The sequence below is a fragment of the Saccostrea cucullata genome, unplaced genomic scaffold, assembly GCF_032062105.1.
Source record: "Saccostrea cucullata isolate Sc308-1 unplaced genomic scaffold, CSIRO_AGI_Scuc_v1 ctg708, whole genome shotgun sequence".
NCBI lineage: Eukaryota > Metazoa > Mollusca > Bivalvia > Ostreida > Ostreidae > Saccostrea > Saccostrea cuccullata.
This window is the reverse complement of record NW_026927674.1, coordinates 38,567-55,827: the sequence shown is the minus strand read 5'-3', so window position 1 is coordinate 55,827 and position 17,261 is coordinate 38,567.

Below are 17,261 nucleotides of genomic sequence, written 5' to 3'. Positions count from 1 at the left end.
TGTTTGTTTACATGTAGAAAATATCATATTTATAACAATGAAATTAAGCAACTCGGTCTTCCAGTTTGGTGGCGCCAAAGAATGGCGTGATTTTTTTCGACAGAGAAAATATTGGGGGAGAATTTCGAACCATAATTTGTGTAAAAATATCAGGTTCTAAGTTAAGGAATCGTGTATCCCCCTTCATCTAAGGATGCTTTGTACCAAGTTTGGTCAAAATTGCCTCAGTGGTTCTTGAGAAGAAGTCGAAAATGTGAAAAGTTTACAGACGGACGGACAGACAGACGGACAGACGGACGGACGGACGACGGACAAAATGTGATCAGAAAAGCTCACTTGAGCCTTCCGCTCAGGTGAGCAAGAAAGAAAAGATGTTTTCAACTATTTAAGGGACTTAAGGTAGAGACCGATAGCAATCACGTAATAGAAAGAATTCGCTTATTTGCACGTGCTTTTTTTCGGATTTCAGAAGGCCGTCAAATAAAAGTCTCCATTTACACATTATTGTCTATGCTACAAGATGGCCGACGAAGCGATCGAGAAATTTCCTCGACTTAAAAGACAAAGTTACCATGCGTATTAAATCTTTACAGTTCTCGAAATTGAAGCATCTTCATGAGAATCAAAATAGAAGTGAGATTGAAACCGACCAAGAACATAATTTTGGTGAAACTACTCTTTTTCCAGTGTCCACTGCAGCACCACGTGGGTACACCGGTATCGATCTGTGCCTATGTTGTTTTCAATATAGACATTAAATACCATGACCCTACAGATGTTAATTGGTATGACGGACGAAGTAGAATTTTTGCAAAACAGATTTTTTGTATGCTGTCGGATACATAAGATGAATATTTAGGATTTAGTATATCGATCATGACTATGGTGCTTGTTTGTTTACGCACAGGTCTGGTATAATCAATATATTTAGCTTCAATTGCCAATAACCTTCATATACCCTAACACTTCTAAACAATAATATATAACTAAAAGTTTTGACAGTGAAATATGACAACAATGGAAATTACATTATATCTAATATACTAGTTGAAAATAGATTCACAATAACTCTTGTTAACTTATATGGCCCAAATAAAGAAGACTCTAATTTCTAATCTGAAGTAGGTAATTTGATTGAAGATTTTGAAAAATCTCATTAAAAAGAAAAAGTTATTTTTGTATTCAAATATAGCGTCAGAATATTATTTACGTTAAACTTAAGAGAAACGTGTACCACGCTAAAAGGTGCTTACGGGGGAAATGGTAAATTTCTATTTCTATGTCTTGAACATTTAGTTATTGTTGCATAACAGCTCAGTAAGTTTTAAAGAGTTAATGATTGCTATTTCTTGCCGAGAAGGCGATCCAATCTCTCCGTATATATTTCTCCTTTCTGCTAAGATAATGGGTATTATGAAAAGGAATAATACGTTAATTAGGGGCATTACTACAGTGAGTAAGGAATTTAAATTACTTCAATATGCAGATGACACAGTACTGCTACAAGATGGTTCCAAAATTCTCTAAAATCAGCAGTTTCTCTTGTTGATCAATTCTCAAAGAAGCACATATACCGAAAAAGAGGTTTAAAACAAATTCCTTCATTTGAATGAGCTAAAAATGAGATTTTATACTATTATAATTGTGAAAAATATATTTACAAGAAAAACTGTGAAATTGAGAAATTAGATAGAAAATGGAGCTGTGTACCATTAGAATATGCAAAATGGGTTCATTAAAAAAAACCCTGCTGTTTAAACTACTTACTATAGAAACAATTAATTTCTTTGTATCATTTAGTTGATTAAGCTTGCATACACATATATTGTATGACTGAAGTGTGGATGTTGTTTTTATCTTTTTTTTTTTTTTATAAAAACTTCACCTGTCACATCTCACAAGATGTATGTTTAATATAAGGACTTTGTCAAATTAGTTTGCAGAATCCAAGGCTCCCCAACCTTGGCTGTAAACTTATTGATCACTATATTCATGTGATGGGTTCATAAAATGTTTTTTTTTTTAAATTCAGCACTCACTAGAAACTGTCGAATTATATTTAGAATTTCACTTCTTTATTGAAAATATCTGCTTTTAACGAACACATATTATCAAATTACTCTAAGTAAACGAAACATGACACAGACCCTGTTTACATAACAAAGGTTAAGAGCTCTAAATCTTTCTTGTATCTCGACGACTGAAGTTCAAAATTTTTGATTATCATTAGAAAGACCTTGTTTAAATATTTGTTAAAATGGAAAAAATATAATTTATATTTTTTTGCTTAAATTGTGTCTAAGCCTTTTTGAAATATTTCTTCTGTTTTGGATTACATATGACGTCAAATAGAAAGGGTATGACAGAAGTTCACGAACAATACGAACAACCCTTGCAAATAATAAAGTTGAAGACCATTCTGAAAGTCAAGGTAAAAAAAGTGGATTACTTCGTACAATGATCTTATACGGACAATACAATCTATCATTTAGTCCTCAAGCTTACAAATGACATGAAGCAATTGCTGATCTGATGGAATATACTAAGACTTGTAAACTAAAAAAATTGTACCTTTTATCGACTTCATGAGTTCCGATAAAAATTATGCGCTCATTAGTACCCCCATGGATTTGAATTGTTTTCAACCAATAGAAAAAATAATCTGAAAAAAAAATAATCATTGAAACATATTTAAGGAGATCAAAAATGTTCATTATGATATTGACAGAAACTTGAATATTTAGTTTCACCTTTAGGACTCCAACAGTGAAAGTCAACTCCAGGTCTATCACAAAGAAAAGGCGTTTTGTTATCTTCCTCAGGAACACTGTTATTCTTTTCTTTTTGACGCTGTTCAAAGTCTTTAGACATATCTACCACGAGAATGAATATAGCATCCTTGCGAATATATGTCTGATGAGAGGCGTAGTATTCTCCTTGACCGGCAAAGTCCAAAACATCCAAAACAACATCATCTTTATTTCCAAGTCTGAATTCTATTTTTTTTTTATTCGCTTCTTCCTCCAGCATTGCTATTAAAGATTTTGTATCACACTCTGCATGCCTTAGCTCTGTGTCTTGTTCTGTCTGTTTATTCTTCTTTTCAGTATCTGACTCCGTATGTTTATTGTGCTTTGGCTCTATGACGCTTTTTGTTTGTTTATTATGTTTTGGCTCTGTGTCCATTTTTCTCTGTTTCTCAACATTTGGCTCTGTGTCACTTTTTGTCTGTTTACCGTGTGTTGACTCTGTATCGCTTTTAGCATGCTCGTCATGTTTCGGCTCTGTATCGCTTTTAGCCTGTTTGTCATGTGTTGGCTCTGTATCGCTTTTAGCCTGTTTGTCATGCGTTAGCTCTGTATCACATTCAGACTGTTTTTCATGATTTGGCTTTGTATCGTTTTTAGACTGTTTTTCATGTTTTGGCTCTGTATCGCTTTTAGTCTGTTTATCATGCTTCTGCTCTGTCTCGTTTACTGTCTTTTTATCACAATTTGGATTTTCATTATTCTCTATTTAAGATGGAAAGATAGCAGTTTATCAAGGTGATTCGAATCTGTCGTATAACTAGTTGGAAATTTAAAAGATAGGTACCCTCTGATAGAGGACAACTTTAAGCTTTAAGAATCATAAAAAATATGTACGTTTATTTCCATGGCAACAATTTCTGAATATAATCTTGTTTAAAAATTATAAATTGTATGGAAAAACCCACAGTCGTTAAAAAGTAACAAAAAATCTTACAAATTATAATCAGATTTATTTTTCTTTTTGTATAAAATAGAGTAAAAGATCAACATCATCTTGTTAATTTTAACACATACGAGGGTTGCTCTAAAAGTTCGTGGACGATATCAAGCTTCGTTATATTACTTACTAGAAAGTTAAATTAAGTATAATATTTAATTCTAATAAATATTTCTTTTGTTGATTTGTGATGTTTCATTCAATTCAATTTAACAGAAATCAATTTATTTCATTTTAAAATCAACATGTTTTGTACCCGCGGAAATCCTTAACGGCAATGTAACGTCAAAATATCGTGTAAAAAATTCATAAAATGTATTATTACCTAACCTACTATATAAATTATAATTAGGCATTTTGAACTGTTTCAAGGTTTACTTTATGTTTTTGCGTGATCATGAAACAGTGAACAGTGAACCGGTCCACAGAATGAACTGTTGACTGTTTAAACTGCATCGTGATATTCAAGCGTTTTGCTGATCACGACATCACTATTTACCTGCTCTATAATTAATCAAATTTAAATAAAACACACAAACAGTCCATTTATTATGTATTACTAAAAAATAAAATTATTAATTTAATTTTTATATTATGTGTTCAGCTAATTAATAGACAAGTATGTGAATAAACAGTTGTGAAAAGTTTTTATTGATTGTTTGTGTGTTTTTATTCCAATTTAATTAATTATATAGTAGGTTAGGTAATAAAACACTTATTGAATTACTACTCGGTGAAACAGTCCCCGAGATGAGAATTTTTCACTCATCCGAGAACTTCTCCCTGGAAAATCAGAGCTACTCCCTGGGACTACTCCCTCATGAATAATTATTAGTAATTTTGACCAATCAAAGTGTTCAGTGGGTGGAGCGTTTAAGAAATCTCGAGTCTGTGACGTCATGTTATTAGCAATGTAACTATGACGTCAAAACATTTCTACAAGCGATGTCAAAATCTTACTTGAATTCTAGCAAAATGAAGATAACATTATATCTTCGAAATATATCAGTAAAAATACTTTTAAAACATAATTTAACCCTCTTACTGCCAGAGGGGTCATATATGGACTCTACCCACTGGCTGCCACAGGGGTCATATATGTCTCATTAAAACTATTTTATATTAAGTTTTGATCTATTCAAGAATTAAGTTCAATAATTACGTATTTATTCTTAAGAATTTATTTGCTTCAAATTATAAAAAGTGTATCTTGTCCGTGGACATAATTATACTGAAGTAGGCTTCAACTGTAATACGTTGACGACGTCAAACTCGCATCGATGACGTCAAAAACGTCACAATAGGTAATGGTCTATTCAAGACTTGACAAGTTATAAAGATAATGAATAAAACAACTATTGAACTCTCTTTTTATTTAATAACTATAGATTCACTTTGAGAACAACAATGTATTATTCTAAAAAAATATAAATTAAAATGAATATTAGCGAGAAATATGATTATGACTTCATAAACATATCATACTATATTTCAAGAGAAGACTTGAAATTTATCTTTGTTAGCAATTAAAAAAGTATCATTATTTGCAAAGTAAGACCAGAATACTAGTTTTGTCTTTTCCCCCCATAGAAACCAAATAAAATTTAGAATGTTTCCCTTTCGTATTATTGAGGGGCTGAACATTTGATTCCCGGGGAGGGGAGGGGATAAGAATTTGGAATGAAACATTTTAAGAAATTGGAATGAAACACTTTAAGAAATTGGAATGAAACACTTTGTCTTTGAAAATATTACATGTATGTGATTAATAATCTCCTCTCCATGTATAGGAATTAAGGGAAGTTTTTTAGAAGAAAAAGAAGATAAAAATTAAATTTAGATTTTAAAAACTGTCCCTTAGAAATATATATTCTGTCCTGTAGGGGTATTAAAATAAACAATCTGACTGAAGAAAATCATATTCTTCAACACGCCCCATCCCCTGGGAATTTTAGTTTTCCAAGGTAAGTTTAAAAAATATAATGAATATAGTGTTTCAGAACAGGAAAATTAGATTATGAATATTTATCTGATTAGAAATAAATCGGAAAAAACATTTATGTACATTTGTAAAAAAAAAAAAAAAATACTCTAATTCCTTGTCGAATGCAAAAATTAAAAAGAAATGGATCGACTAGTAGAAAAACACAATCAGGAGTACTACAAGTGGATCTTATTACCTATGGACATCGATTAAAAAAAAAAGACAAGTTTATGTTTTGAAATTTTTCATCTAAATTAATTATTGATTATCAAAAGAGAAAAAGAGAAAAAAGAGTTCGCTGCACCGACGATGGTTACATAACATGTAGGTGAATCCGTTTCTTTGTGACGCTTCTGATTTCTTTAGCTCCGATATAAGACAATATTTCCAAGTTTTATATATTACACTCACTGTGGATTAGCTACTATTTGTAATCGTGTATGTCAAAGCATTCACATTAACAACCCTCCCCCCACTTAAAAATGACCAAAAAAAAAAAAGAAATTGTTGACAGTCCCGATGTACAATGTATCTATACATTTAATAGGTAAGTCTATGCTACTTGTATTTAACATGTGGACTGTTTGTCATAAAACTGTTTTAAAAATATATCAGCATAACAGTCCACTTGACCTACTATGCGAAATAAAGTCTCTTTTTGATTCTTTAAATTACGTGCATGTATTAATTAATTGATAAAATTATTATTAATAATAAAGGCGTCGGAACCGGGGGGATAAGTTAGCGCCCTTCTCACTTTTTCAACATGTACGTTCTTTAAGTCACGAATTTATTCGGGAGGTATATTGTTTTTGGTCTGTCTGTCTGTTTGTATGTTCATCTGTTTGTCTGTCTGTTGTCAACTTTAACCTTCGCCATAACTTTTGAACCGTGAGAGATAGAAACTTCATATTTGTCACACCAAGGACAATGATCGCGTGACCTTGACTGTGACCTGTTTGCTAAAAATTGTTTTTTAGAACTTCCTTGCCGCCGGGTGCATGGTGTTTCACAAACACATCTTTTTTTTCTCTCCTTCACATATCCCCCCATATTACAATTCGTAGATCTTTTCTTTTCTTTTTTGCATTAACTATACATACAAGAGCAACTAAAAAGCTGACCACTCTTACACTTACTTACATCTTTAATGAAGCTAAAAGCAGGCAACACATGCGTTCCTTGGAACATTCTAGATTTGAAATTACTTGTCACATACATGTATGACATTTTCTTGATTTTCTGCACTTGAAATCGTTAAAAAAATGTGCTAATTTTGAATTCGATTTTCAGCAAAAACGAGAATGTAAATTAATCAATAATGAATTTCTCGTGGTTTTTGTTTTCTTTTTTTTTTTGTTTGTTTGTTTTTGGATGTTTCTTTGTTTTAAGAATTCAATCTTAATAATTTAAACATTAAAAAAAAGGAATGTTTATAAACGTAAGAGTTACCTTAATATCTTTTGTATTCCAGATATTGATTGTAAAGAAAACGTGCATTATTTTGTCTAAAAACCTTTTTTTCTATAAGCGAAAACGAGGGCTTATTTGCAGAACGTTTCCTAAGCAAAATTCGTTGAATTTATAATTTAAATACTTTTTAATAATAGTACTCATTCTCTTCTCCGAATATTTATAAATAGTAATTTTTATTAACGTAAAACAAACCAAAAAACAATCTGGTTATTGTTAAAAACGTTTATATTTGTCATATTCTTTTACATTATGCATCTTTGCCAAATTACGCGGATTTTTTGTTTGACGTTGACGTAATACTAGCAAAGGAGCTGACGTCATTAATTAAATCAGAATTGAAATGTCGTTATTTGTAAATTCATTGTGTTGTACAATCAAAAATTATCTATATGATGTTGCTTATCATTAAAAGAATATTCATTTTGATGCTTGTATATGTAGGCAAAAGTTCTGGCGTATCAACTGCACAACTTAGACACAGTTCTGGCAGTAAGAGGGTTAATTGTGTTAGGACACGATTCATTACTTATTATGTACAATCTGTTTAACCGCATGCATTTGTTATTATGCGTCTATAGTGTTTTTTTTAATGTCGGAATATCTGGTAAAAAAAATTAAATCGCCTATGATTGTTTCGGTATAATAAAACAGTTATGGAATGTGAACTCGAGAAATAGCAAACATTCCTCGGCAGGAAACTATTTCCCTCGGCAGCTTTGCCGCCTCGGGAAATAGTATCTTCCCTCGGGGAACCATAAATTTGCTATTTCCCTCGTACCCATTCCATAACTGTATACTGTTTCTATAATTTCACAAATTATAATCCAATGCCTAATCATTAAATCTTTTTTTCTTATACTTGCAATTCTTTTTCAAGAATTGCTCTCGTTGTATAGTTTCCTTTTTTATGATTTTAATTTCTTAGATTACTCAACTCTGCTTTCACAGGGTAAGCAACTCTAAAGCGCCTACTATGTCTTTCCTTGAGGTCCAAACAAAAGTTTCTGTTAGGATTTTTACAGATGAACGATTCTTCACAGATTGTCCTATAATTTGACATAAAGTTTCTGTCACTAAAATACGGTCTATACTATTTGTACACACATGCACAACTCGCTTGTGACATATTTTGTGTTTCCTTCAACATTTGTTGAGTTTATTCAGATCTATTCCTGAGTAAATGAGAAAATTGCATCATTATTGCCTGCTCCATGACGCTCTAAAACGTCATCGTTTTTGTCGTTTTCAATGAGTACTACCTATCTTCTCCAGCTGATTTCTTTTCCACGAAGCAAAATATAAAGCCATGATTTGTGATACGTGTGTTTGAAATCATATGCATTAAGAGGCATAAAGAATGGTCCCTTCCAAAAAGATTGGTTTGTGTTTTATAATTTTTGATTGAAAACTGATCGAACGGCGAGCTCGATATTAAGCGAGGGGTTCTCCGGTGACCTAAAATGTGCACTCTTTGTGTTATTATTATATTATTTTTAATTTACTGAAAATTTCGTCAAAATTGATAGGTACGCGAACTACTGTGGTATGATCTTCACTACCATGCAAAACATGTTAAGAGGAAAAACATATCTACGGCATTGTTGTACTAGTTAAAAAGGAATACTGAAAATAATTGCTCATAATATTTCTGCTATTTCAATGATAACTAATTCAATAGACCAAGGAAGAAAATATATGCAAGTATTAATCTCAAGTACATATATTAATTTCATAAATCTTCAGGAAGATATACAACATTGTTTTATTCTGTTTTTATTTAGTCTTCATGAAGAATCGGCAATACAGCTGAGGCACATTTTTACATAAACCAAAGTTGTGTTGTTCGGTCCTCGTTTACAAGCACGTGGTTGCAGAGAACAGTGGGCATATATGAAAATCCATTGTGTACTCAGATAGTTACAAATGGAAAATTGGGTTTAAAATATGTCGTTTTTTTCATATCATTTCATTTCACTCTATTTCAGCATGTTTAAATCAATCGTAATCGCTTGTACATTTATTCATTGTATAATTATGTATTTTGATAGCCGAATAAACACTAGCGCCCCCCCTCCCTGTTTTTATCGAGGTGGATATTGTTTTATGAATATTAAACTTACATGTACGCATGCATGGTAGTTGTAAGTGGAGGTGACATGGTTTATTCCCTGAACGTCTACTCATTATAAAATTATTTAATTATCACACTCAATTAAGAGGCCCTCTAAGGGGTACAGGTAGAGTTTACCTGTGTTACCTTGATGTGATTAAATACTATAATATTTACTGATTAACTTTTGTACTCAAGTTCAAGTTCAGTTAATTCACCCAAACTAAAATACTGTTATTGTAATAGTGATAGTTTTATACTAGTTTAAATTTTATGATATTCAAATGTATAATTTAATAATTATACATTTATGAATAAGTCACAACTGATTTTAAACTCTAAAGTGAATTAAATCTGTGTGTCAATCAACATTGACCAAAACAAATAATTTAAACTCAAATATTGGAACCTTTCACTTATATAATTAAATAAATAAAATACTTTTAAAAAAATTCCGAAATAAAACAACCTAAATGAATTAAAATAAACAATTAGTAAAACTTTGGATCCACCCATGCTACTTCTAGTACACCCGTGTAAGAGTACATGATCATGAGTAGTTTTCATCTTACTACAATTTCATTGGTCTAAAAATTACCTCCAAATTCCTGACATTCAGACAAAGACACTTTTCAGCTGACAATGCATGAGTCTACATGCCAATATGAGTTATTCATAATTTAATGAAATCTGACTGACTGTTTCAAAGAAACTGTAATAAGGATATGGAAATAACGAACAGTATTCAATCTCAACGTCCATTAAACAAATATACAAAACAAGAGCAGAGCAAACACGGACCTCCGAAACATCAGAGGTGGGATCAGGTGCCATGGAGGAGTGAGCATTCCCCTGCTGACCGGTCATAAGTATCATAATCTACTTTTTAAAATACATAACTTAAAAATCAAATACATTAATATTCATAATTTCTAAATTCTGAAATTAATAAGCTGAATGAGAGATTTTTGGAGTGAGAGATTCAATTTATATTGCAGAGTCCAGATTTATTTATTCATTCTTTATATATGCTGCACATTTAAGAAGATATAGAAGTCAAGCTTTGTTCCACAAATAAGTACCAATTTATATATTTTTGCAATACAGGTTTATTATATATGAGAATTGTAAATGTGATATTTAATAATAATTTCCATTTATTATATTGTCAACATAAAGAATCTATTTTCTATATGAATGTTTAATATCAGCTTTACATGTATTTCATGGTATTTTATAAAAGTCTGATTCAAGGGGAATAACTTGTGAATTCCTCAAATGCTATGTACATGTATTGATGTTTTATGATTTGTTATAATGTGAAATACTATTGATATATCCTGATTAAATATGTATTGTATTTTCAGGGCTATAATTTGATAACATGATGACTCCCTGAATAAACCATGTAAACGAACCCACAGGTGTTATTGGCTATCAACGACCCCTGTTACAAAAATGGCATCCACGGTGGGATCTGGTGTTCAAAAATGGACTGGTTCAAATTCAACTGTGAACTCTGGGACATCATAGGAGAAAGAACATTCATTGGACTGAACATTTCTCCAAAATCATAGTTTGCCATATATGCAAGTATTTAGTTATATGTGCACATTTTATTTTGTTTTATAGAATTCACTGAGCATGTTTTGATATTGTTTGCAAATACCAGAGAGTATTTTTTTCTCTTTTCAAAGATTATTTTTTCACACTCCTGTATTTTGTATTGTGTGAACTTAGTATTTTCATATTTTTTTTTTTTTTGCTTTCAATTGAATTATTAGAAAAGCCTGTGAGAAAGAACAGAGAGAATGAAGTACTACTAAATACATAAGATCACTAATTCCTAACTTTCTCCTACTTTACTATCTGACCTATCAGTGACCTTGAGTGACCTTTGACCTGATAAAATTTATTACATTTGATTTTTGGTTAAACTAGACCAAAAGATTTAAGTTAAATCTGTTTTTTAATTTAAAACTTCTAATTTCTTAATTATATTTCAAACTTATTTAATTATTTAATTTTTAAAAAATCCCATTTCTAAATACTCAGTAATTTAAACTAGTTTAAACTAAAAAAAAAATATAATTTCATAATTTGATGAGTTTACATAAGTTGGAACAATTTGTAACAAATAATCCGATACAATTAACAGGTCATAAATATAAGCAACCAATATTAGTGTCTGATAGCAAGGGGTTTACAATTAGAAATAATTACAAAGGGAGATTTTCCGTAGAACTCTGGTGTCACCCTGGTGCTGCTACAAAATTTTTAGTTGACCAATTAGAGAAAAACATTGTACCTGCTTTAAAATATCATAAAAATATTGTCTTTTATTTGTGGTCAGGTACTTGTGACATCACACAGAAAAGTGGAAAATTTGTTAGTTTAAAGAGTACAAGCACAGAACAAGTTGTGCAAGATATTGCTTTTCAGTTTAAGAGGGCTTATAATATCGTACAACAGTATAGCCCTTGTGCTACTTTAAAAATCATTGATTGTCCTCTGTTGTCTATAAGTCAGTGGAATAGTTTCAAGGGGTGTCCAGATACAGAAAAATTTAAAGAGGAAGACAAATTAGCCACTGAACAAATAATTGCTTTGAATTCTGAGATACAAATTATTAATACCCAGTATTCTCAGAATACAATAAAAACTAGTAAATTTTATTTTAGAAGTAGAAAAGCTAAGGGTAAAGCTGCTAGACACTCAGTGAATTTAACACTGAATTATGATGGAATTCACCCAGGCAATATTTTAAGCTTAGCCATCAATAGGGAAATTTTACAAGATGTTCAGAAGGAATGTTATGATTAAGATGATCATGTAATTTATCTCAATATACAGTGAGCGTCTGTATACATACATGTTATAGACGTGGTCAGGCGTTTTTGAATTTCTGATTGAGATTTTCCGTTTGTCAAGTTTAATTTGTGTAAAACTTGCAACTTTACTTGTGGTATATATGTCTAAAGTACAATCCATATTGACTCGGTATTAATTAGGTGTGTTAATCTCATCAATTAAGAAAAGCCAATCTCCATGTTATTGACCTTACCAATAATTAGGTGAGTCAATCTCATCATTTATCAAAGGGTCAGTAACTCTGCATTTCATAAAATATCCTTTTGGTTACTTTGATACAAAGTATATTTCAGTACAACCTTTACGCTTATTTATTTTAATGCATATGTAAGTGCACATAGATATAGTGCACCTCGTGCAGTTTTGCGCGTGCGATTTTTTTTACCGTGCGATTTCTTCGTGTGATTTTTTGTTGATAGACATTGTAGGATTATAGAACATAAGTGTGTGATATATTTTCTTCAATTGAAAATGGCTGCAAAGAATCCAGAGATAGACACTGAAAAACACCTTGAGGAAGAACAAGAAGAACAAGCAGTCACACAAGCTGACATCAAAACCATGGTTCAGTTTTTAAAACAAAATACAAAATACAAGATCTTAACACAGGAAGAATATGAAAATCTTACACATTCTCATGTCAAACTAGAGGATGAAGAAGGTGTCCCCAGATCTTCTACACCAAAGCCCTATAGTATGTACAATGTTCCAAGGGTTGATCCTTTTCCTATGTTTAGCAATGTACCATCTAGCAATACTATTTCTTTATCACATCCAAAGATTCCAGTATTTTCAGGGGAAGAAAAATCTGAAACATCTTTTGATGTTTGGCAATTTGAGGTCAAATGTATTCTTAAAGAAAGAAATTTCTCCCTGCCCATTACATTACAAGCAATTAGAAATTCTTTAAAGGGAAAGGCTAGGGGATTATTACTTTCTTTATCAGAGAAGGCAACTCCTGCAGACATTATTGAAAAATTAGAAGGTGTTTTTTGCAATGTTTATGATAGCGAAACAATTATGCAAAATTTTTACATGCAAAGACAAGAAGCCAATCAATCCGTGGCTGAATACGGCATTAATTTAGAATCAATATTACAATCAGCTGTCGAAAAGGGACATATTAACAAAGATGCTAGAAATGATATGTTGAGAACAAAATTTTGGTCAGGTTTAAGAGATTCAGAATTGAAAAATGCTAGTAGATATAAATATGAAACCGTCAAAGATTTTGACACTTTACGCAAAGAGATCAGAGCAATTGAATTAGAAATTTCAAATTCAAAAGCAAACAACACAGAAATACCAACTTCAAAAAGAAATGTAGCACACAATCCTTTAACATCTACAGCAGACCCTACTAACAAAGTTCTAGAAAATATTCTCAAGAAAATGGACAAGATGGACCAAAAGATGAGCTGTTTTGAGACTAGATTATCTGAGATTAACAGATCAGGGGGAGATAATTCAATGCGAGGAGGACATAATCATGGTAGATTTCAGTACAACAGAGGTGCTACCAACTACAGCAGAGGTGCTGGCAAATTTTAACAACAACAGAAAAACCAATCGTTTGAATATGACCAATCATCACCAAATTATAACAGAGGATTTTCCAGAGGCAGACCATTCAGGGGTGCTAGAGGTTTCAGTAGAGGTTATTCCAACAGAGGAATTCCACCTCCTGCTAATAACTACACAGAAAATCAAAAAAACTAGAAAATGTCTGTATTGTGGAGCAAATAACAGACATAGATCCTGAAACACAACAAAGCTCCAATTCTGAAATATTTGAAGAAATAAAATGTGAAATTTGCAATCAATCTGGTCATTCTGATTTATTTTGTAGAGTTAGGAAAGATCATTTAAGATCCGATTACAAAAGGCCTCACAATATAACAAACTATAGACAAAGAAATAGAACTTGTACTCTAGTAGGTACAACTAATGAAGTCTCTATTGATATTGATAGTGTCATTACAACAGCACTTGTTGATACAGGTTCTTCTATCTCAACTATTTGTCAAAGTTTTTATGAAGAACATTTGCACCATTTACCTTTGAAACCTGTGACAGATTTTCTACACATAGAATGTGCAGATGGTCAAACTTTACCATATTCAGGTTATATACAATGTCCTTTGAAAATCAATGGCTTAGGTGATGAACAATTGTCAATAGATGGTTTGTTTCTTATTGTACCTACAACATCTTAAAATAACAGTGTTCCTGTTTTAATTGGTACAAATATCATTTCTGTGTTAATGAACATAGTCAAAGAGTCCCATGGCCCTAGATATTTACAAGAAGCCAAGTTATTTACTCCTTGGTATCTTGCATTTCGGTGTGTTTCTTTACGAGAAAAAGAATTGCATAAACACAACAATATACTAGCATTCATACGGCTAGCTGAGTCATCAAAAGTTACCATTCCCCCAAATACAGATATTGTTGTACAAGGTTACCTTCAAAAGGAATTACCTTATCAGCCAGTTTGTGCAATATTACAACCTACACCAAAGTCAAAAATACCAAATGACATAGACATTTCTCCTGTGCTAATACCATACAAATATCAACTTAATGGTGTAGTACCAGTGCATATTAGCAATATCACGACAAGAACAGTAACTCTTGCCCCACATGCTTTACTCTGTGAAGCTCAGCAAGTAAATGTAGAAGATATTGCTTCTCATGTCAAAAAGGACAAAGATTCCTCAAATATTAATATTATCGACCTTATTAATATTCAAAAAGATGATCTATCAGAGGAACATTTCCAAAAATTATCTCAATTGATTCAGAATTTTAATGACATATTTTCAAAAAGTGACACAGATGTTGGGTTTACTAAATCTGTTAAACATCAAATAGAATTGTCAAATGAAGTCCCTTTTAAACAAAGATTTAGGAGAATACCTCCGTCAATGTTTGATGAGGTTAGAAGTCACCTGCAACAATTATTAAGTGCAGGCATTATTCGCCAATCACATTCTCCTTTTGCTTCAAATGTTGTGCTTGTAAAAAAGAAAACTGGAGAATTACGTCTGCGCATTGATTTTAGAGAACTAAATCAAAGAACAATTAAAGACAGTTACTCCTTACCCAGAATTAATGAAATTTTAGATTCTCTATCTGGAAATAAATATTTTTCAATACTAGATATGAAATCTGGGTACCATCAAATTGAAATTGAAGAAAAACATAAAGAGCGCACTGCATTTACAGTTGGCCCTCTTGGATTTTACGAGTATAATAGAAAGGCCTTTGGGTTAGCAAATGCCCCTGCCACTTATCGAAGGCTAATGGAACAATGTTTAGGGGATTTGCATTTAAAGATTTGTTTCATCTATTTAGATGACATTATTATATTTTCCAATACTTATGAAGAACACTTAGAACGTTTAAGTCTAGTATTTCAAAAATTACGCGAGGCAGGAATAAAACTATCACCAAAGAAATGTTCCTTACTAAAGACTCGCGTCCGATATGTTGGACATGTTGTGTCAGAGAAAGGCATAGAGCCTGATGAAGAAAAAATCAATAAGGTTCAAGAATGGCCTCGTCCCAAAACTCGCGAAGAAGTCCGTCAATTTTTGGGATTTGTAGGTTATTACAGAAAATTTATTAAAAACTTTTCAAAAATTGCTAGACCTTTATTAAATCTCATGCCTACTCCCACAAAGAAAAATCGTGGTAAAAAGAAAATTATGTCCAATAAACAATTACCAGAATCCAAATGGGAAGAAGAACAAGAACATGCTTTTAATTTTCAAAAAAAATCAATTGTTTTCTTATCCCATATTGGCATACCCTGATTATTCAAAACCATTTGAGTTGCATACTGATGCATCTTTGCATGGGTTGGGTGCAGTTCTTTATCAGCAAAAAGATGATGGACTAAAACATGTCATAGCTTATGCAAGCAGAAGTCTAAGCAAAGCTGAACGAAATTACCCAGCGCACAAATTAGAATTTCTTGCGCTTAAATGGTCTGTCACAGAAAAATTTAAAGATTATTTATATGGACATAGTTTTTACTGTTTTCACGGATAATAATCCTTTAACTTATGTCCTTACAACTGCACAACTAGATGCAACTGGCCATAGATGGCTTGCAGCCTTGTCTGCCTATGATTTTGACTTGAAGTATAGACCAGGCAATACAAATGCAGATGCAGACGCACTGTCTCGTTTACCTGGTATATTACAAAAACAGAACTGTGTTACTGTTACATCAGACTCTGTTAGTGCTATATGCAATGTGACAAATGTTGTTCCTTTTATTGAAACTCTTCCAGCGTCAGAAGAAGTTATTAATATGAACATAAATGCTCCACAAGATGGAAGCTTACAAAGTGTCGACATTGTTCAAGAACAAATTAATGACCCTGATATATCATATTGGTTTGATCAAGTATTTAACAAATACAAACCTCATAAAAATGAAATACCATCTACTCCTTATAGTAATGCATTATTTCAATGCTTTGACAAACTTAGGATCATAGATGATAAGTTGTACAGAGATGTAAGAACAAAAAAAGGAATTGTACATCAACTTGTTATTCCTTTGTCACTTGTCAATCTAGTTTTGTTTCATCTTCATGATAAGATGGGCCATCAAGGTAGGGATAGAACCCTTTCACTTGCAAAAGATCGATTTTATTGGTATGGTATGACCCGTGACATAGAAAACCATATCCAACATTGTGGTAGATGTATAAGGAGAAAAACTCCAACAAATATGAAAGCTCCTTTAGTAAACATCATGACTACTCAACCATTAGAACTAGTTTGTCTTGATTTTTTGACCCTTGAACGGTCTAAAGGTGGTTTTGAGTATGTTTTAGTTATTACTGATCATTTTTCAAGATATGCTCTGGCATCCCCTACAAAGAATATGACAGCTAAAACAACAGCTGAAGCTTTTTATCAAAACTTTGTATTAAATTATGGCATACCACACAAGATCCATTCAGATCAAGGTGCGAACTTTGAAAGTAAGATCATAAAAGAATTATGTTCCATACTTGGTATCAATAAATCTAGAACCACACCATATCACCCTAT